Source organism: Acinonyx jubatus, chromosome D1 (assembly GCF_027475565.1).
Source record: "Acinonyx jubatus isolate Ajub_Pintada_27869175 chromosome D1, VMU_Ajub_asm_v1.0, whole genome shotgun sequence".
Lineage (NCBI taxonomy): Eukaryota > Metazoa > Chordata > Mammalia > Carnivora > Felidae > Acinonyx > Acinonyx jubatus.
In genome coordinates, this window is record NC_069390.1 from 55,433,619 (window position 1) to 55,456,780 (window position 23,162).

General features: G+C 35.9%; 1 protein-coding gene and 1 pseudogene across 7 annotated transcripts in view; one reads left to right on the forward strand and one right to left on the reverse strand.

Moving 5' to 3' along the window:
• Positions 1-23,162, reverse strand: part of FCHSD2 (FCH and double SH3 domains 2) — a 294,180-nt gene that overhangs the window by 254,068 nt on the left and 16,950 nt on the right. The gene's annotated exons all lie outside the window — the stretch shown is intronic.
• On the forward strand, positions 4,076-4,233 carry LOC113593813 (uncharacterized; annotated as a pseudogene).

Here is a 23,162-nt window from a genome sequence, read left to right on the forward strand (position 1 = left end):
CAAAAGATGTGAACTGGCATTTCACAAAAGAAACTATCTAAATGGTCAACAATAATGAAAAGATGTTTAACATCACTGGTCATTAACAAAATGCAAATTAAAATGACATACCACCAAACACCCCACTAGAATTACTGAAGTTAAGAACACTAACAATATCAAGTGTTTATGAGGATATGGTACAACTGGAATGCTCATATACTGCTGACAGGAATACCAAATGGTACAGCTACTCTGAAAACATTTTGGCTGTTTCTTATCAAGTGAATACACATGTATTAAATAAAGGACCCAGCAATCACACTCTTAGGTATTTACTGAAGAGAAATGAAAACAGGTCCATTCAAAGGCTTGTACACAAATATCACAGCAGCCAAAAATGTAAACAGTTTGTAACAGCTAAAAACTGGAAACAATGAAATGCCCATCCACTGGTGAATGGATAAACAAACTGCGATATACCCTTACTATGGAAAACTACTTAGCAATAAAAAATGAATAAAATATTAAGATATGCAACAATATGAATCTCAAAAAACACTGCACTGAACACAAATTACACTGAATAAAATATGTTAAACACAAAAGTACCTACAGTATGATTCCATGTATAAGGAATTCTAGGAAAGACACAGATATAATGACAGAAAGAAGATCACTAGCTGTCTGCAGCTGGGGCATCAAAGGGCACAAGAAAACATTTTAAGCTGATGGAAATGTTCCGTATCTTGAGCGTGGTGGTGATAATTTAATTACATACAATTACTAAAAAAAATCAAACTATGTACGCTTGAAAATGATTTTTATTGCAGGCAAATCATACCTCAATAAAGTTGAAAGTAAATAAAACATAAAAGTGGAAAATAAATAAAAATTAAGTAACACCACTTCAGAATCTGCACAAGACTGACATAAAAAATTTTTGGTTTATCATTTCTGAAAAGTCAAAGTGCTTCCATTGTTACAAGATTTGATTTCGAGTTCGTTTAGGATCATTGCCTGAACCTCTATGCTGGACCAAGTATCTGTCTGCTACATTCCCAAAGCATGTATCTGTCGTACTGCTAACTACATTACAGTGAAAATATCTCTGTATAATGCTAAGTGAAATACAACACTCAGAGAAAGACAAACACCGTATGATTTTCACTCACATGTGAAATTTAAGAAACAAAACAAATGAGCAAAGGAAAAAAAGAGACAGACAAACCAAGAAACAGACGCTTAACTAGAGAGAACAAACTGATGGTTACCAGAGGGAAGGTGGGTGGGGGAATAGGTGAAACAGGTGAAGGTGATTAAGAAAGGAGTGTACTTGGACACTGGGTAATGTATGGAAATGTTGAATCTATATTACACTATACTAATAGCATATGTTTTATATATTAATATATGATACTGTACTATATACTATCAGACAATTCTGTATACCTAAAACTAATACAACACTGTATGTTAACTTTATTGGAATTAAAATTAAAAAATAAATAAAATAGGGAATACATACGCAGAAAAAAAATACCTGCATTTGTGTCTATCTCTCTTACATATCTTTGTACCTCCAAGCATTAAGTTTGATGCCTGGTACGCAGATGCTCAATTAAACTGAAATGAATCTATATAGAACTTACACATAAACTACAGATACATATACTTTTCAAGAAAAAAGTTAAGAAATGCCAGAAAAGAAAAAAAGGGCTTGTTAACATCAGCTTTCTTTACATTACTTTAGAGTGTACACAATTTTAGATATTCATAAAATCTAATTATAACAAGCCATACTAATTTGACATGATATTCCTCTAAGAATCCCACAAATCAAGCAAATCCTCCTCCAGAGGTTTGTAAAAGCCTTTAAAAGTTCCCCTCATTAAAGTATCCTTTAATTTTGTAATATCTGAAACAAGGTGCCAAATGTTCCAGTAAATACTACCAGTGCAAGTGCTAAGGCAAAAAGTATCAAGAAATGTTTTCTGTTACACAGCTTCAGAGGACCCAACAGCCACACTTTCCTACTATGCACAGAGCTCATCTTAAATGTAGGCTAGACTACGGGGCATCTGACTGGCTTAGTCCATGGAACGTGAGATTCTTGATCTTGGGGTTGTGAGTTCGAGCCCCATGTTGGGTGTAGAGATTACATAAAAAATGAAAATAAATGCAGGCTGTAATATAAGCACTAGTAGCTGCACTGCAATTCCAGTGCAGGTCAGTTGGCCTGCCATTTGGCATTAGTGAAAAACCCTCTGCACACTTTATACCTAGTACAATTAAATAACACACAACATGACACCATTTCACTCTATGTCTCCTAATCAGAAAAGACTGTACAAACTTACTAATGTAAGGCAAGAGAGTTGCAGTACTAAATGGTGAAATTCTAATACGGTTTAATTACATTTCAACAGAATAAATTCATTTAAAAGCAGGCCAGCAATGGACTGAGCCACAGAGACTGACATGCAGCAACAATAATCCCTGTTAAGTAAAGCATTTCAAGATCTTCAGAGTCCTTTCCCATCTTATCCCCTCTGCCCTTCACAACAACCCTGTGAAACCAGAAAAGGCTATTTCCACCCCATAAATGAGGCAAGTTACAGATGAGAGCAATTTAAAAATACACACAATTGCTAGTAACTAGTTCTGGTTAGGTCGGGGGAGAAACTGGGGAAAGAACCTAGAACCAATTTTATTTAAGACATTTTCCATGATAAATAATATGAAAATTGGTGATAAAAATGAAGCCAAGGATAAAGAGAATAAGGACAATGAAACAAATAATCAATTTTACATTATTTCCATATTTTATTGCCTTCCCTTCCACTGTCTACAGTACACCCTCATATAAGACATCACCATATGCCTCACTAATCTCACTTCCCTAGAGAAGATCTCGGAAACAAAAATACAGTAGGGAAGCGGAAAGAGAATAGATTAGGAGTCAGAGATCCTGAATTTTTCTAATCCTGGCTTTGGATAAGTACCTTCATCTCTTTGAGCAACAATTTTTACATCTGCAAATCACATATATCTTACTAGGTTGTTTTGAAGATTAAGTGAAATAAATGGAGATAGGAAGCACTTTGGGAAATGTAAAGAACTCAGCTAATGCTTATTATTAGGCTACAAATATGTGGTACAAAAATTCATAATAGATGTCTTACAGAATTGTGTTAATAAATCCAAATTATTTTAATTATTTATAAGTTTTCCACAATCATATATACAATCACTTTAAAAAATATTTGTTGAGGAGCGCCTGGGTGGCTCAGTAGGTTGAGTGTCTGACTTCAGGTCAGGTCATGATCTTGTGGTTTGTGGGTACGAGCCCCGCATCGGGGTCTCTACTATCAGTGCAGAGCCTGTCTCAGATTTGCTGTCTCACTCTCTCTCTGTCCCTCCTTCTGTCTCTCTCACTCTCAAAATTAAACATAAGATTTTTTTTTAATTAAAAATTTTTGTTGACTAAATAGACTATTCCAGAATTAACAATAATTTTTAAATCTGTTAAGTCCAAATGAAGAAAATGCACTGTATTACAGAACTCTAAAATCTGACAAGGTATTTGGTAAAATAAGTACCTGTAAAGTTAGCTGGTAAAAGTAAGGCTTCGATCTTCACAGGATTCTCTACAAGCTAATATTTGCATCCAAACATTTCCAGAACTACTTAAAAATCATAAAATCAGAGAAATGAGAAACTTTAGACATCACGGAGAGAACACCTTTGATTCACAGAAAAAGTGACTGAGGCAAGAAAGAATTTTATACAATTTTCAAATTTCCCTTACTGGAGCTGGGAGTGTGTGGAAGAGAAGGACATCAAAAACAAAATGAAGCAAGAATTTCTTCCAGTTAGGGTCTTAAATCTGCATTCCCCTCATCAAAAAATCCTTGAGTACAGTAACAAGAAAACAGCTATAGGAAATTACTGAATTTCTGCAGAATTAAAAAATTTATGGCTAGAATACTACAATTCCAATCATAACATTGCCTAAGAATTTCACATTTTGACAGAGATAGAATAATATCCTACAGGATTAATAAACATATTTATTTATAAATAAATATTGTGGATCACTTCTCAGGCTTTTGGCTGAAATCAAGTGTAGAATCTGTTCTTATCAGTTTAATAAGTACTATGGAAAATTTAAAAACTACCACTGGATATCCAGAACTCTGAACTTCTTATAGCCTAGTTCATAGATCTATTACTATTTACTGGAAAATCTGTATTTTTCTTTTTTTTTTCTCTTCTAAGAGACGACCAATACCATGTGCTTCCTACCCAAGTTTTTATACTTTAAATATACAGATTTCTACCAACAGTACATAGTATTTTGTCATTCTGCAACTTGGGTCTTTCCGGTAAGTGTTAAGACTATGAGATCTACCCAAAAGATGTATTTCTTTCAATTGTTGCATTATATTTCATCATACATTTATACCACTATTCATTTATTCAGCCATCTCCCTAAAAAGCACTTTAAATTGTTACCCATTTTTTGCAATTATATAACAATTTGTTCAGTCTTTTTATATAATATGCATATAATAAAATGCATAAATTTTATATATGTATTATGTGAGTTGTGACAAACATATACACCTGTGTAATCCAAATGCCTATCAAGATAGAGAATGACAGCATCATCCCAGAAAGTTCCTTCATGCCCTTCCTGGACAATTCCCTCTCATAACCTGCAGAGGAAACCACTGTATTGATTTCTTTTCCACCATAAATTAGTTTTGCCTATGCTTTTTTTTTTTTTTAATATTTATTTTGAGAGTGAGAGACAGCATGAGCTGGGGAGGGGCAGAGAGAGAGAGAGAGAGAGAGAGAGAGAGAGGCAGGGAGGGAGGGAGGGAGGGGGGAGAGAGACACGCAGAATCCAAAGCAGGCCCCAGGCTCCGAGCTGTCAGCACAGAGCCCGACGTGGGTCTCAAACTCACAAACGGTAAGATCATGACCTGAGCTGAAGTCAGACGTTTAACCAACTGAGCCACCCAAGTCCCCCAATTTTGCCTATTCTAATACTTAATGTAAATAAAATCATACAGTTTATCTCTTTATGTGGTTTTACTCAGAATGTTTTCCTTGTCCACATTGTTGTGTATATCCATAATTCACTTTTTTATTACTAAGTAATAAAATGCGTAAAGGTTTACACAGTATATATAAAGGTTTTGTCTTTTATTTGGGGGGTGGTGTTTATCTCTTCATTACTGATTCCCATTCACTGCATTGTGATCAGAAAATATGATAATACAATAATGATGTTTGCAAACTTCTATTGAGCCCTTACCACATGGCAAGGCACTGTACTGAACTCTAACCCTCACAATAGCTCTGAGGAGCACACTATTATCATTTCCATTTTACAGATGAGAAACCTGAAGCACAGGAGGTTAGGTGACTCATCTAGGTCATACAGGTAAGGTAGAACCAGAATTTGGCTCCTGAGCCCTCTTAACCATGTACTACATAAAATGTATGGTATCATTTCCATGGAATTTGTTGAGACTTCCTTTATAAATAATTACATAATCTAGTTTTATAACTGAAAAGTATATTCTCTTTATTAAATACAGAATTCCATATGTATGTAACTAAGCTTATTAATTATGGAATTCAAATCTTGTATATATTTTTATTTGAGATTAAAATCTCCCACTAGGACCACAGATTTGTCAATTTCTCCTTATAATTTTATAATTTGTACTCTTTTATGCTTATGTGATCTTCCAGGTGGATTATTCCATTTATCTTTAAGTATCTTTTTCCCTATTAATAAAAGTTCAATTCTACTTCATCTAATAAGGGAATATCATTTCTCCTTTTAAAAGTATTTTTTTTAAAGATTTTTTTTTAAGGCAATCTCTACAACCCATGTAGAGCTCAAACCTACAACCCTGAGATCAAGAGTTGCACGCCCTACTGACTGAGCCAGTCAGGTGCCCCTCTTTTTAGAAGTATTTTCTAACATATTTTACTGCTTTATTTTCAACTTTCAGTATCATTAGGTTTTTTACACATCATTAGGTTTTTTACATACTTGGTACATAAGAATAGATCAACCTAGATATTAAATTTTTACATTAAAAAGAAGCAAAATTAAAAAACAAACAAGCTGGGGAGGAGGAGAATATTTGAAATTAATAAAGCAAACAGCCTAAAATATAAAAAAAAAAAAAAACTCTCAATATTCAAACAGAAAATTCAACTATGGACATGCAAAGGGCTGAATGTTTGTGTCCTTCCAAAATTCATACATTGGAATCTTAATGTCCAATTGATAGTATTAGTAGGTGGGGCCTTTGGAAGGCACTTAAGTCATGAGGATGGAACCCTTCACATAAATGCAAACTAGTGCCCATATAAAAGAGGTTCCAGAGATATCCCTAACCCTTTCAGCCATTTGAGAACACAGCAAGAATGTACCAGCATGACCAGGAAAAGGACCCTCAAGAGAGAACACAACCATGCCGGCACCTTGATCTTGGGACTTCTCAGCCTCCAGAACTATGAGCAATAAATTTCTATTGTTTATAGCTACCCAGTCTGTGGAAATTTGTTATAGCAGCTCAAATGGATGAGGATGGGACAAATGATTAACAAAACATGCAAAATAATGTAAAATAGTCAAACAAGAAAAAAATCCAACCTTGCTAATAACCAAAGAAATCCAGATTTAAACAGTAACGCTATTGCCTATTAGAATGCCCAATATTAGAACAATACTAGAATAATGATACTGCATGCTGTGGCCATGTCTGGAAATAAGTACCTACACAGGGCAGGGGTATGCAATATGGCAGCCAAGTATAAACAACCATTTAAACAGTATATAATGTTTGACCCATCAACTCTACTTCTCGAAATGTATCCTAAAAAGATAGTTACACAAATAAGAACATCAACCAGCATGTTACACTAAAAATTAGGTACTATAATGTAGCATAAACTCTTTAGATAAACAAAGGAAAATAAAACTTGAGCTTAACAACAATGGAGACTTTATTTTAAAATTTACTAAAAATTGATATGGTTAACAACGTCTCAGTCGATAACAAATATTCCTTCAGCATCTACATACCAGTCTATGAAATATACAAAGAGAAAAGACAGTCTTGCTCTCAAAAAACTCACAGTCTGGAAGGGAAAGTGTACACACACACATACACACACAACATACAATACAATGAATGGTCTAACAGGACATTACAGGAGCACATAGAGTGAAAAACACAGGCTCCCCACAAAAGCTAAACTGGCACCTCCTCAAGCCAGTGTGTTGTTGTTATTCCATGTCTGTTTAGAAAATAGGCAGAATGCTGCCAAAAGGAGGGAGGGCAATGAATAAGCTGCAGAGCTCAGCACACACACATGCACCAAGAAAATTCTCCAATTCTCCTTTTTTTCCTCATATTTTTCCCAGAAGGAAGTTCTGGTAAATGCAATTTTCCCCCCATTTCATACTTCAAGTACTGTTCTGTTATGCCCCACTTAAGCTAGGTAGTTTATTATTTCAACTCTGCACAGAGGAAGGATAACAAAAAAGGAATAAGAGAATAAAGGAGGAATAAAGAGGAATAAAGAGAATAAAGAGGAATAAAGTATTCTAAACATAAAATTTTAATAAAATATTTAAAAATGTAAAAATGTGATCTTGGACAAGTTAGTGAATCTCTTTGGGCTTAGGTTCCCTCGCCTATATGAAGTGAATACCTACCTCGCAAGTGCTGAGATTTTTTTTTCTAATTTGTTTATTCTGAGAGAGAGATGGGGGGGCGACAGAGAGATAGAGGGAGAGAGAGAATCCCAAGCAGGCTCCACACTGTCAGCACAGAGCCCAACGAGGGGCTCAATCTCATGAACCATGAAATCATGACCTGAGTTAAAATCAAGAGTCAGACAGTTAACTAAGCCACCCAGGCGCCCCTCAAGTTGCTCTGATTTAAATGAAATAATAGATGTTTAAGCACTTTATAAACAGAAAACCAACTTGTAAAGCTTAAAACAATAAAGTCTTAACAATTAACAATTAAGGACCAGGAAATGTCTGTATCTTTAGATACCCTGTGTGGGTGTGTGGATGGGTGTGATGTACAAAAATACTCACTGCAGCATTAACTAAAGTAAAATTTTGGAAACAAATAATGAACAATGGGTTAGTTAAGTACTGGGTAAGCAAAAAATAAAACAACACTGTAAACAATAGTTATTATAACAGTGGTCCTCAAGCTTTAACATACATGAGAATCACCAAAAAGGACTTGTTAAATCACGGATTTCTAGGTCCCACTCCCAGAATGTATGATTCAGCAGGTTTGTGATAAAGCCCAAGAAACTGCACTTCTAACAAATTCCCAGTTGGTACTACTAATTCAGGCAACACACTTTGAAAATCAAAATATTATAAAACTACTCATCTGTCCTTATCTCACCAAAAACAAAAGAATAATTTATATATTTATATATGTAGTTTTTTAATTATGCACATAAAAAGGGAAAAAAACACCTAATAACAAGCCAAACCACCACTGTCTTATTTGCCCAACACAGATGCATTAAAAGTAAAATAAACTTGAGGGGCGCTTGGGTGGCTCAGTTGGTTAAGCATCTGACTTCAGCTCGGTTCATGATCTCACAGTTCATGAGTTCAAGCCACTTGTTGGGCTCTGTGCTGACAGATCAGAGCTTGGAGCCTGCTTAGGATTCTGTGTCTCCCTCTCTCTCTGCCCCTCACCTGCTCGCACTCTGTCTCTCTCTCTCTCTCTCTCTCTCTCTCAAAAATAAACATGTTTTTAAGTGAAATAAACTTGAAAAATTATTTCACTGACATTTTCAACCTACAAAGAATCCACTGTTAATTTTTCAAGGTTGATTACCCAATTGATTATTTTATATATCTTGGAAATCCACCTCTCCTGCAGTATCTATTATCCAAGGAAATATTTCCTGTAATGCCTCAGTTAAGGAAGAAAGCCTGAAATGCATATTAAACTGGTAACTCTTAGAACAGCAGTTCTCATCCTTACTTACAAATGAGAATTACCAACTATGCTTTTAAAAATGCATGTGCGCAGGCCTCTCTCCAAATCTACCAGCTCTGAATCTCAAGAGAAGGACTAAGCATCTGCCGTGTTGTAAAGTACACAGGTGACTCTTACTTCTACAAAGCATTTCTTGGCATCTACCTTTAATTAAAGCTATGTTTAATTCTGAGAATTCAAAATATTTCAAAGAAGACAATGTTATAACATTGTGATGGCAATATTCAGGAATCTGAAAAAGCTCTATCATCTTCCTCATCACATAACCATCCTTTCCTCGCCCACCCACTTTCCAACATCACGAAAGTTGGGGAATATCACCTCTCAGACTGATCAAATGCAGTCTAAATAAAGCTGCTTTTTCTCTAGTAAATGTATGTGCTGACCAACTGAGTTATTTTAATTGGGCATTTTTGAACTTCTTTGCCTTTCGCTCTTGATACACTACAAATAAAAAGAAATAATGTCCTCAAATTGAGTTACCTGGAAAGAGATAATTTTATCACAGAGAAACTGAAGTCAAGTTTGTCATAACAGGCCCTAAGATAAAGAGAGTCACAAGACATCTTCCAAAGCTTTTTATCATAACATCCTTCAAAGAGTATTTAGGTCAAGTTAGTAAACATTTCATGATGATAGAAGATTACTATGTCCTTTCATTTTTCAAAAGTATTGAGATCATGCGCGCGCGCGCGCACACACACACACACACACACACACACACACACACACACACACACAAAAGACCTGGGGGAGATAAAAGACCTAAAACCATATTATCAAGTAAAAAAAATTACAGGGCGCCTGGGTGGCTCAGTTGGTTAAGCGTCCAGCTCAGGTCTGATCTCACTGTTGGTCAGTTTGAGCCCCTCATGAGGCACTGTGCTGATAGCTCTGAGCCTGGAGCCTGCTTCAGATTCTGTGTCTCCCTCTCTCTCTGACCCTCTCCTGCTCACACTCTGTGTCTCTGTCTCTCAAAAACAAATAAACATTAAAAAAATATTTTTAAAAAGATTAGTCGGTATTCATCAAGTTGCCAAAATCATCTTGTCAGGAGATCTGTGTAATCAAGTTCATCTTTGAACACCATGACTTTAAAAGTTTTCATCTATGATATATCAAGTTTAAGACCCAAATAAGGATGCCAAGTTTTCTTTGCCAGGAAAAAAAGTCAGAGACATTTATTAGTCAGATAATCTTTTATTAAAGTGGAACACACATTCCTTCGAGATCCTGGCAGAAAACATATCAAACATTTTAATCAAATGAAAATTTTTGCTATTTCTATAGAATGCACGTAAAAGTTAACACATAATTTTTTACTACATTACTTGTCTTTAAAAATCTTTACTGCAAGAAACATCTTATTCTTTATCCTTGAATTACACTATACATTTAAAAGATACATCATAAAACTTTCACAGCCTTCTGCCTGGCAGAGTTACATAAAAATAAACTCTGAGGTCTTTTTTCTTGCTTTCTCTTTCTTTACAATGTTACTGATGTATAACATACAGGAGGCTTGAAGAATTTTAATATATGTGTACTAATATATCAAGACTAGACCTAGATCAATGACAAAAGACCCCACACTGACAAAACATGCATTGTCAAATCCATTTTTTAAATTTTAAAAAAGTATTATAATTTGTTACTATTATTCTTTATATTGTTATAAACTATGGAACTCTGAAAATCTGGTATTTTCCTGCAAGTAAATTTAGGATTATTATTCTCTTCAGAAAAATATCTGTCCTCATCTATATAGCTATACAAAATGAATCAATGTAATTCGCTAACAGCAGTTTATTTTTTAGGTAAGAAACATTTCAATAACTTTTGTAACTTACTGATTTCAAACATGTCAAGAATTATTTTTTATTACAGTGAGTTTACTAATATAAAGTATTTTCATTCACCCAAAATAAGCTGATTCTAAGCTATTTGTGGAGTGTATTTTATTTTAGGTACACAGCCAAAAAGTTAAAAATAAACATAGTTAGGTGGTCAGAATAGCAAGACATGCTATTCAGAAACTATTACATCCTTCATTCAGTTATCACAAAACTGCCTGATCTTAATTTACATTTAAAAAAAGGCAGAAAAGGCATTTTTGACTATGGAAGTATCTCAAAATATAACCTAAACCTGATATAATTATCAGAAGAGCTAAGAGATTCCCTAGAAGTTCAGTGTTTCACACAATCCTTCAACAAGCCTGGATCTGAAAAAAGCATGAAACTCCAGATCACATATCTTCTTCCACTCCTACACTAATCAGCCAGACTCAAAGATGTGCAAGGCATTGAATCTTACACCCCTTCTTTGGTATCTATTCTAAGTAGTAGTTCTTGAAACAAGATACCATACTCCATCCACAATGCCTGGACATGGTAGGCACTGAAAATAGTGTACCCCCAATTATTTAAAATAATCCCAAGTGAAAGACATCTGTTTTCTAACTTTCAAAAAAACTGAGTCCAGCTATAAAAACCAGGGAAAAGATGGTCCTATGTTCCATGGATTCCTACCAAGATCTAATAAAGGCTAAGAAAATATACATAGAAATACTGTGAAAATTTCACTCGATTTCAACTGTTATTATCAAATACCTTTAAAGACAGTTTTCAATGAGAGAAAGAACTTAAATTTTAAAAGTCAGGGATACACCCAGGTTCAAATGTAGTTCTTCCATTTCTTAGTTCTGATCGTGGGCAAGACACTTAACCACTACGAGCCTCAGTTTCCTCATCTATAAAATGGGAATAATAATAATAACAATTGTAATTATAGAATACATTGCTGCTGGGAGGCTCTGAGACATAATTAATGTTCAACAAATGTGGACAAGGATGTGGAGAAATCAAACCCTCACAGATTGCTGGTGAGAATGAAAAATGGTATAGTCCCTTTGGAAAACAGTCTGGCAGTTCCTTGAATAAACACAGACTTAATATATTACTCAGCAATTCCACTCCTAGGCATATACCCAAGAAAAATGAAAACATATGTACATTAAAAAATTTGTACATGAATGTTCATAAAAGAGTTATTCATAACAGCCAAAGTGAAACAACCCAAATGTCCATCAACTGATGAATGGGTTAATAAAATGTGGCATATCTAAGTACTGGAATATTATTTAGCAATAAAAAGGAATAAAGTACTGATAGATGTTACAACACTGAAGAACCTTGAAAAAAGTATGCTAAGTAAAAGAAGCCAACTGCTTCCATTTACATGAAATGTCCAAAACAAGTAAATCTATGGAAAGCAATTAGTGGTTGCCTAAGGCTGGGCAAATGCGGGGAAGGGGAAGGGGAATGGCTAAAGGGTATGGGGTTTCTTTTTGTGGTAATGAAAATGTCCTAAAATTGATTGTGGTAATAGATGCACAATTTTGAATATACTAAAATCCCCTGGATTATACACTTTAAATGAGTGAATTACATGGTTTAAGAATTATATCTTAATAAAGCTGTTAAAAAATTCCCATGCTACAGAATACATTTATACATGGAATATCCAAACTCCTACATCTAAAAGCACAAGATTAATTAGGATTACACAGATATTAAACATGCATAAATACATAATCTTACGTATTTAAATACAGTTAAGTATCTTCCTCTAACACATCTGAGAAATGGACTTTTCCTAGACATGATGAAGTAACTGGTACCAGACTAGCCCTCCTCGAGTGACAGCTATAAAATTAGACAAAACATATGACTCTACTATTTTCAGGAGTGAAACAACTGGCAGTACAGGAGATGTGTACAACATCTGCCCCAGCTTTCTGCCTGGGAAACTTTCCCAACTGCATCACAGGGAGGTGAAGTCTATGCCAAGCATAACGGTCTCACCAAACTGAGATGCAGAAATCAGAGTCCTGGGCTAGAGGAGTGGCTAGACTTTATAGAGAACAGGATACTGGAGAACAGGCAACAATGCAGAAGGGGTGGTCCCATAAATCTGCATGGGGGTTCCTTGGGCATCTTTGGCTGAGTACCAAGCTACATATAAGCCAGAGTGAGTCTCCATGAGAATTACTGTTGCAGGCCTGAGAGCTGAACAGATACCAGAAGCTGCACACTGCTGGGAAACATCAGAATTGTAGTTCAGACAGAATGGAGACATTTCTGCACACCTTGGGCACTCAGGCTTTCAGTGGAAACGCCAAATTTCAACACTCTTTAAAGAAAGACAACACAATTGAGACTTCCTATAATGTACCATCCACAAAATCCAAATCAAAACTTACTAGATATGCAAATAAGCAGGAAAGCGTGACCCATAATGAGGGAGTGGAGGGAAGCAATCAACAGAAACAGACCACAATATGACTCCAGTGTTGCGAACAGCAGGCTAGAGCTTTAAAATGGTGATTATAAATATGTTCAACCACTTAAAGGTACACTATCAAAAATGAAAACTTCACTGGATAGACTTAAAAATAGACTAAAAATTACAGAAGAGGGGCACCTGGCTGGCTCAGTCAGTAGAGCATGTGAGTCTTGACCTTGGGGTTGTGAGTTCAAGCCCCACATTGGGGGGTAGAGATTACTGAAAAATAAAATCCTAAAAAATAAAAATGAAAAAGGGGTGCCTGGGTGGCTCGGTTGGTTGAACGTTCAACTCGATTTTGGCTCAGGTCATGACCCCAAGGTGCTGGGATTAAGCCCTGCATCAGGCCCTGCACTGAGTGTGGAGCCTGTTTGAGATTCTCTCCTGCCTCCCTCTGCCCCTGTCCCCTGCTTGCTCTCTGTCTCTAAAATAAAAAGAAAAAAAATTTTTTGATTAAAAACAAAATTTGGGGGCCCCTGGGTGGCTCAGTCGGTTAAGCAGCCAACTTCAGCTCAGGTCATGATCTCACGGCCCGTGAGTTCGAGCCCCGCGTCGGGCTCTGTGCTGACAGCTCAGAGCCTAGAGCCTGTTTCAGATTCTGTGTCTCCCTCTCTCTGACCCTCTCCCATTCATGCTCTGTCTCTCTCTCTGTCTCAAAAATAAATAAACGTTAAAAAATTTTTTTTTTAAATTTTAAGGAAAAAAATTACAGAATAAAGAACCAATGAGCCAGAAAACAGATCAACAGAAACTATTCACTCTGAAGAACACAGATTATTATCAGACAGTTTAATATATGCATATCCTTGGAATCCAAAAACGGAAAAAGAGAAAATGGGGCAGAAAAAAAATTTGAAGAAATAATGGCCCCAAACTTCCCTGATTTGTTGATCCAAAAAGCTCAGTGAACCCCCAGCAAAGTAATAAAAAGATACATTAGTCACATCACATTCAAACTGCAAAAAAACAAAGATAAAGAAGAATGACACTATCAGAGAGGAAAAAAGGTACATTACACAGAGGAAAACAAGTATATAAATGTGTGTGTGTGTGTGTGTGTGTGTGCGTGTGTGTATATATATATGGTTTCTCATCAGAAACAGTAAAAGCCAGAAGACAATGGGGTGACCCAACTGTCAACACAGAATTCAAGACCCTGCGAAAATTACCTTCCAAAAATGAAGGTGAATAAAGAAAAATAAAATAAAGACATTTTCAGACGAGTGAAAGTTAAGAGAACTGTCACCAGTAGAACTGCACTAGAAATGCTGAAGGAAGTTCTTCAGCCCAAAAGGAAATGATACCAGATGGAAACTCAAACCTATGTGGTCTGAGGAAGGAAAGAAAAGTCAAAATTGGTAAATATAAAAGACTTTTTTCTAGTCTTAATCTCTTCAAAAGATAAGTGTGTTTAAAGAAAAACTAACATATCATGGCGTTTATAAAGTACGCAGCATAGGGGTGCCCGGGTGGCTCCGTCAGTTAAGTGTCCTACTTCAGCTCAGGTTATCATCTCATGGTTCGGGAGTTAGAGCCCCACATTGGGCTCTGTAGTGTTAGCACAGAGCCTGCTTCGGATCCTCTGTCCCCCTCTCTGTCCCCCCTGCTCGCTTGCACTCCCTCTCTCTTTCTCTCTCAAAAAATAAATAAACTTAAAAAATAAATAAGGTATGCAGCACAAAGTCTGGAATGAAGTAATCAGAACTGGACCTGTAAGTGTCTTAGGTGGAGTGGTATAATATTAATTCCAAGTATACAGTGATGAATTAAAGATGCATGGTGTAACACCTTGAACAACCACTTGAAAAACAGAAAGACGTCCAGCTAAAAATGCAAGAGAAGAAAAAGCAGTACTAAAAATATTCAATTAACTCAATATAGCTGAGGAAACTATTAAAACACCTCTATAGTAAAACAGAAAACAATTCCCCCATGGAAAGAGTTGACTAATAATGCAAAATACATATTACCACAGAAATAATATTTTTAATTATGACTATAATGTAAAACCTTTGGATAAAGTTAGCTAAATAAAATTTGAGGCTGGACAGGAATCTAACCACCTAATATGTGTACTTGTTTTGGAATAAAACAATTCCATAATACAGAAAGAAAGAAACACAGTAGTACACAGAGACTATTTCCCCAACTCCAAACTACAACCAGGTGAAGACAAGTCATTTTATGAAAATAAATTTATATATCAAGTATTCTTAATATTTGTAGTATTCTTAATATTAGAAATAACCTGCAAAGTGTGTTAACATAAAATATAGAAGTAACTTCACTAAAAACTAAAAGCCAAATGTCTACCAATACTAAATCATTAAATTTTAGTTTTGAGAGTAGGTAGGATTCACATAGTTCAAAATTCAAAACATACAAAAAAAGGTATACAATAAAAAGTCTCTGCCTCTAATCCCTATTCTCCAGCCACCATTGGGGAAAAACAAATACCACTAAAATATAATCAAGGGATATATGCTCCCAATTGTTTCCTGTGGAGCCACAGACATGGTGACACTTTTCATAATACCAGAAATAACATTTTCTTTTTGAATTGGGATTATGTCAAAGTTCACAAAACAGAAAACATCTGGATGACAAGACACTCCTATGTGAATGCCAAAAAAAAAAAAAAAAAAAGATCAAATGGAATGTTAAAATAAAGCATGACCAAGGAATACTGTGACGACACAATGAGATGAAATAAAAATACCAGCCAAAGTTTTATTAAGTTAGCCCTGACGAACGCATGACAGGAAATCTGTAGCAATGGAACAAAAGAGAGGGTTACAAGTTTCTGTGCCTAATTCCCAAATTAGTCACTGAAGAATAGACAGCACAAACCAGACTCAGAAACTAACTCTTGCTCATGCATCAGATCATTCCTGAAGACTGACACCAATAAAACAGAACGGCATCTGCAGGATTCAAATGAACATTCAAAAAATTTACAAAGAAAAACAGCAACTTACCATCACAGGCCTCTTCCAGTACTTTGTATTTCCAAGACTGAATTTCCAATCCTCAATCATTAAGGGGCAAATTATTCAGCTAGGAGTAATTCTAGCTCTTTTTTGTCCTTCCCTGCTTTCATTTTAGCCACTTCACTACTTACTAATGCTTTCACCTTAGAAGTAAAAATAGTTCAGCAAAAAACAAAACAAAAACAAAAACAAAAACCAACTACCTGGGAGGCCCTTAGACCACCATTTCTCTACGTATCAGAAGACCAAAAGAGGCAAGATATTTAATCACTCCTGTATCGCTGAGAATCCTAAGAGGCCACAGGCCTATCGGACCATTACCTATGGCAAATACAAAAACCTACTCCTGACCTAAGACACTGATTTCAAAAGGAGTTGGTAGGAGGGGATACAAGCGGTTCTAGTCTGTTTGGGACATCTGGAAATCCAGCTACATCTTTCACAATTAAACCCCAACACATTTTTTTACACTTTTATGGGAAACACTAGAAGTAAATTAGAAATGGGTCCCTGTGACAAACAGGGCAAAACAGTAATGTGGCAAAAGCCATATTTACTGCCACCAATACCTTATTTCTTGCTGGCAAAGACCACCTCTCCAAGAATATAATCATATTCCCAGCCTCCTTTACAGCTAGGCATGAACAAGCAAATGAGGCAGACTCAGCCAATAAAACATAAGAGAAAGTCTATTCAGATAATTTCTGGTAGAAATGACCTTCTCCAGAGGAAATAAAGAGGGGAGGAAGGCAGAGAAAATTTCCATAAACTGTTCTTCCCTCCCCATCCTCCACTAACACTGTTGTCTTGAGATTATTATGCTTGGAGTTGCAGAAGCCATCCAGCAATCATGAGAAGAATCATTACTGACAGAGAAAAATGGAAGGAAACTAGGACTACTGAACTTGGTGAAAGAAATTCTTTAGAATTATTTGAACAATTTATCTTTGAGGCTCATTACATTTTTTAACCCACAAGTTAACTTGTTAGGGATGAGTAAGTCACAGACTATAATTCTGAGTTGATGTTCTCAATTACTTAACAAAATTACAATCCACATGCATTTACTTAACATCTATTATGTTCCACATACTATGCAAGAGAGCTTTTATATGCATTACTTTTGTTTTAATTATCAAAATAATCCCATAAGATACTATAATTATTACTAATTTACAGATAAGATACACGAGGCTCAGAGAAGTTTAAGTGACCTGTGGTGACTTAAGGCCAAAGTCACACAGTTAATAAGAGATTAAGATTAGGATTCACACTCGGGTTGTATGCCTCTAAATTTGTGCTTATTCTAATATATCACAGCTATCCTACCACAAAGATCACCTTCACCATCTCTCATATTTACATATCTGGGGTATGGTTAAAAAAAAAAAACAAATTAAAAAAAAAGTGCACACAAAAATTCTTCTAACACTTCTATTTTTAACACAAGTGGTGGGTAACTTTCATTACTAGGCCTTAGTTTAATTCCATCTGGCTCATGAAAGTATCCCCTGTTCAAATCTATAAATGTGAACTCCGGCTGTGGGTTGCAACGGCCATCCCATCCAGAAACAAATCTTCACATTTTAGGAGCATATAAGGATCTATGGACAATGAATGGCTTATGAGTTCATAAACCATTAAATAGCAACAGGAAAAGGTATTGTTAAAACCCTGACTCTTTCAAGTAAGCAGTGGTCTGTGACAAAAAGTTTTAGTAAATAGACTCTCAAATTATATTTTCCTATTTCCTCCTCTGCCTAGTTTGTACCTCCTACTCTTAGTCTCCCCTCCAGAACTGACCATATTGTGGAAGTATATATTAAAAACATAAATTCATTTAGTCAGTTGAAGTTCCATGCTATCCTTTCATTTTAAAATGAGGTACTCTTGGGACACCTGGGTGGCTCAGTCAGTTAAGCATCCAACTTCAGCTCAGGTCATGATCTCACAGCTCATGAGTTCAAGCCCCACATCTGGCTCTGTGCTGACAGCTCAGAGCCTGGAGCCTGCTTTGGATTCTGCGTCTCCCTCTCTCTCTCTGCCCCTCCCTTGCTCCGCACTCTGTCTCTCTCTCTGTCTCAAAAATAAACATTAAAAAGATAATAATAAATAAATAAATAAATAAATAAATAAATAAATAAATAAAATGAGGTACTCTTTTTTCTTCTTTTCATTCAAAAAAATGTTTTAATATACTTTTTTTAATGTTTATTTATTTTTGAGAGAGAGAGACAGAGCATGAGCAGGGTGAGAGGCAGACAGGGATGGAGACACAGAATCCAAAGCAAGCTCCAGACTCTGAGCTGTCAACACAGAGCCTGATGCGGCACCTGAACCCATGAGCTGTGAGATCATGACCTGAGCCAAAGTCAGATGCCCTGAACCCACCACAGGCGCCCCAAATATTTTTTTAATATTTATTTTTGAGAGGGGGGAGGGGCAGAGAGAGGGGGTGGACAGAGGATTCAAAGCAGGCTCTGTATTGACAGCAGAGAGCCCGATGGTGGGGGGGGGGGGGGGGGGAGGGCTCAAACTCACAAACTGAAATCATGACCTGAGCCGAAGTCAGACGCTTAACCAACAGAGCGACTCAGGTGCCTCTCAAAGAAATGTTAAGTATGGTCCCACTTGATCTTTTTCCCTGCAGCCCTACTTTTTTTTAATGTTTATTTATGTTTGAGAGAGAGTGCACAAGCGGGGGAGAGGCAGAGAAGGGACACAGATTCCAAAACAGGCTCCAGGCTCTGAGCTGTCCGCACAGAGCCTGACGTGGGATTCGAACTCATGAACATCACAGAACCTGACGTAAGCCGAAGTCAGATGCTTAACTGACTGAGCCACCCTTGCAGTCCTATTTTTAAAAATGCTCCCTCTCACGATTTACATCATTTTTAAGTTCTCATTTGAATTGAATTCAAATTCAATTGAATTCAATTCTCTGAATTGAAAAGCAATATGATTTTGAATGAATGAAAAAAAAGACCTGGGTCCAGTATCTGATCTGCTACTTCCAGTTTTCATCATATTAAAAAATACACATTCCAAGACACCTTATGTTTCACTAAGAAAAAATGCTGCCAACTAAATTGATTCAATACCCTAACACTTACAATTTTTATTTATACTTATTAAAAGAGTGCTTTTAAGCTTATTTAGTCAGATTTTTAGGATAATTTGTGAGTAATTTTAAAACGATAAAATAAATTGGTGCATGAACTGGTCACACTCGGAGTCAAGATCTTCTGAATCACTTTTTTCAATCAGTCACTGATAACCTATAGTTTTCCACACAATATCATCCTCTGTACCATCAAAATCCTGGGTGATCCAACATTTGTATTCCCACCATTATCTCTGGGATTTTCTTCCAAGCCTGCCAATACGTATTCTGCAAGTTCCATGCATGAAGAGACAATGACAACTACATCAAAGCCAAAAGCAATTGTAAGATGTATCTGGATTTCAGAAGAATGAAAAAAAATAAAATAAAACCGTGCTTCTTAGAATTAATGAAACACAATAACCTCCATTGTCACCTTGAATAAGACAACATCCTTCCCAGGTTCTAATTTCCACTAACAATGGTAGCTACCAGTGCTAAAGATCTACCATGCTCAGCATTTCACATATCTCATTTAACTTTTGCAGAAAAGCAGAAAGGTCGGCATTACCTTTGTTTTACATTTATGAAATCTGAGGCTCAGAGAACCTTAATAACTTCTCCAAGATCACCCAAATAGTAAGTAGCAGAGCTGGGTTTCAATCTCTGGTCTACCTTCAAAGTCCTTATTCTTTCCACCACTTAAGTAATTCTCAAAATTTAGTGCACGTATGAATCACTTCAGGTGATTCTTCCAGAGTGGGAAAAATAGTGCAAATATAGTATATACTTGCAAGTCAAATAGCTTTTATATATATATATATGTATATATGTATATACACATATATATATACACACACACACATATATATGCCCAGTTTAAAAATGGGCAAAGGATCTGAATAGACATTTCTCCAAAGAAGATATACAAATGGCCAATAAGCATATGAAAAAATGCTCACTATCACAGGCTATTAGAGAAATGCAAATAAAAGCCACAATGAAACCACTTCATGCCCGCTAGGATGGCTATAATCAAAAGACAGACAATAACAAGCATGAGCAAGGATATGGAAAAACTGGAACCTTCGTGACATTATTGCTGTGGGAATAAAAAATGGTGCAGCCACTTTGGAAATCAATTTGAAAGTTCCTCAAAAAGTTAAACAGGAAAAAAAAAAAAAAAGTTAAACAGAGTTACCACATGACCCTAGCAATTCTACTATTAGGTATAAAAATGAAAACATGAAATCCACACAAAATTTGTACATGAGTGTTCAAAAGGAACATTATTCATAATAGCCAAAAAATCCATCAAATGATAAGTGGATTAATAAAATGTGATGGTATACCCATACAACAGAGTATAATTTAGCAATAAAAAGGAATGAAGTACTGATGCTATAACATGGATGAACCCTGGAAACATTAGGCTAAGCAAAAGCTAGTCACAGAAGACCACACAGTGTCTGATTCCATTTTTACAGATTCCATTTCTATAGACAGGGAAGGTAACTGCTTAAGGCTGGAGAAAATTATGGAAAGTGACTGCTAATAAATACAGCACTTCTTTCTGGGGGAGCAAAAATGTTCTAAAGTTAAAGTGTTGATAGTTGTACACCCCACGAATATACTAAAAAACTTTAAATAGGTTAATTGTATGGTATGTGAATTATGTCTCAAGAAAACTGTTCTCAAAAGAGTCCTGGCTGTCTCAATTGACAGAGTGTGCAACTATTGATCTCGGGGTTGTAAGTTTGAGCCCCATGCTGGATATAGAAACTACTTAAAATAAAAATCTTAGTGGTGCCTGGGTAGCTCAGTCAGTTAAGCATCCAACTCTTGATTTCAGTTCATGATATCACAGTTCATGAGATCAAGCCCCATGTCAGGCTCCGTGCTGACAGCACAGAGCCTGCTTGAGATTCTCTCTCTCCCTCTCTATCTGCTCCTTCCCCTACATGTGCACACACATGTGCATACAGATTCTCACTCTCAAAATAAATAAATGATAGATAGACAGGTAGATAGATAAAAATCTTTTTTAAAAAGTCTATACCAGATTACTTCCAAGGTTCCCTTTTAGACCGAACAGTCTCTGAGACAACAAAAAAAAAGAGCATCCATAAACAGACAAGAATCCAATCCCCAGTGAGTTCCATGAACCTACAGGTTAAAAAAGAGAACCTATAGCACAGTAATTCCTCACTTGAGGTCGCCAGACCTCCAGGTGTCTACAAAGAAAGGTGCTTCTTGAGCCAGTTTCCATTTTTCAGAACATCTGTGAGAAACCATATACTCAACCTTCTCTGAGGTAAAGTTTCAAGTATCTTTGCCTTTGTCTGGATTCATGTAAGTAGTTTTAAAATAGTGATTCAAAGCTGATTTACAGCTTGACGTATGAAAAGTAAAAAATAAGAAAACAAATTATTAGTTAAAATGTACTTTTTGATAGGCAAAATGTTTTTAAGAAATGGGACCTATAATGATTTCCTTGATTAAAACCTTGGGAAATACAAATAGAGGGGATCATGCACTAGTCTAGAAAATAGAGAAATAGCATTTTTCCTCAATATGATTTACTTCATCTCACTGCACCTCAGTTTCCATTTTCATCAACAAATGGGACAGTATCAATCAGACTCTAAAATTCTGTGATTTTGCCATATTATAAAATGACCTCCTAAAAAATGTCTGCTAAGAAGTTAGTTCTTTATATTCAGAATCCCTGCAAAGAACTTTCTTTATTGACTCTACTTAGCAAATCATAAGAATAAACAATACTAAATATATAATATTAATAAACAATATACAGGCTGTAGTACTTAGAAATTTATAAGTCACCTTAGAAAGCAGAGAAAAAAAATAGTAAACTAAAAAGAAAGTAAAGTGTGCTTATGTACAGCTGACAGAAAAAGCCAACAGGAAAAACTTCAGTATAAAGCCTCCCCAAAACAATGTCCCTGATTAACAACAAATGAGTTTATCTTTCTTTCTCAAATTTTACTCCGAACACACCAGCTTCCAAATACATCCCTGAAACAAATGAACTGAAGAAGGGGAGGAGAGCAAAGGAAAAATACTGTATCATAATTGGTTTCCTCCCTTCAAAATTCCAGAAGATGAAAAGTGGGGGAAGGGAGTGGAAACTAGCCAAAACCCAGCATGAAATTCTCCTATTTAGAGCTTAACACATGATATCTCCTATTACATCTCCTACTTACAGCTTAATAATTATTGTGGTCTTTTTCTTCTTCACTTTTTTTTTTAAAGTCATAAAAATGTTTCTCTACTATCAATTTTTTTATATTAAGAAAAGTTGGGGTACCTGGCTGGCTCAGTCAGAGGAGCGTGTGACTCTGGACCTTGGGCTTGTGAGTTCAAGCCCCACATTGGGTATGGAAATTACTTAAATAAATAAAATCTTGAAAGGAAGGAAGGAAGGAAGGAAGGAAGGAGGAAAAGAAAGAAAAGGAAAGAAAAGGAAAGGAAAGGAAAGGAAAGGAAAGGAAAGGAAAGGAAAGGAAAGGAAAGAAAAGAAAAGAAAAGAAAAGAAAAGAAAAGAAAAGAAAAGAAAAGAAAAACAAAGCTATTTGCTTTTTAGTGATTCACACTAACCTAAATTGAATATAACACTGATGGGGGAGAGGGGGCACTGGTGAGAAG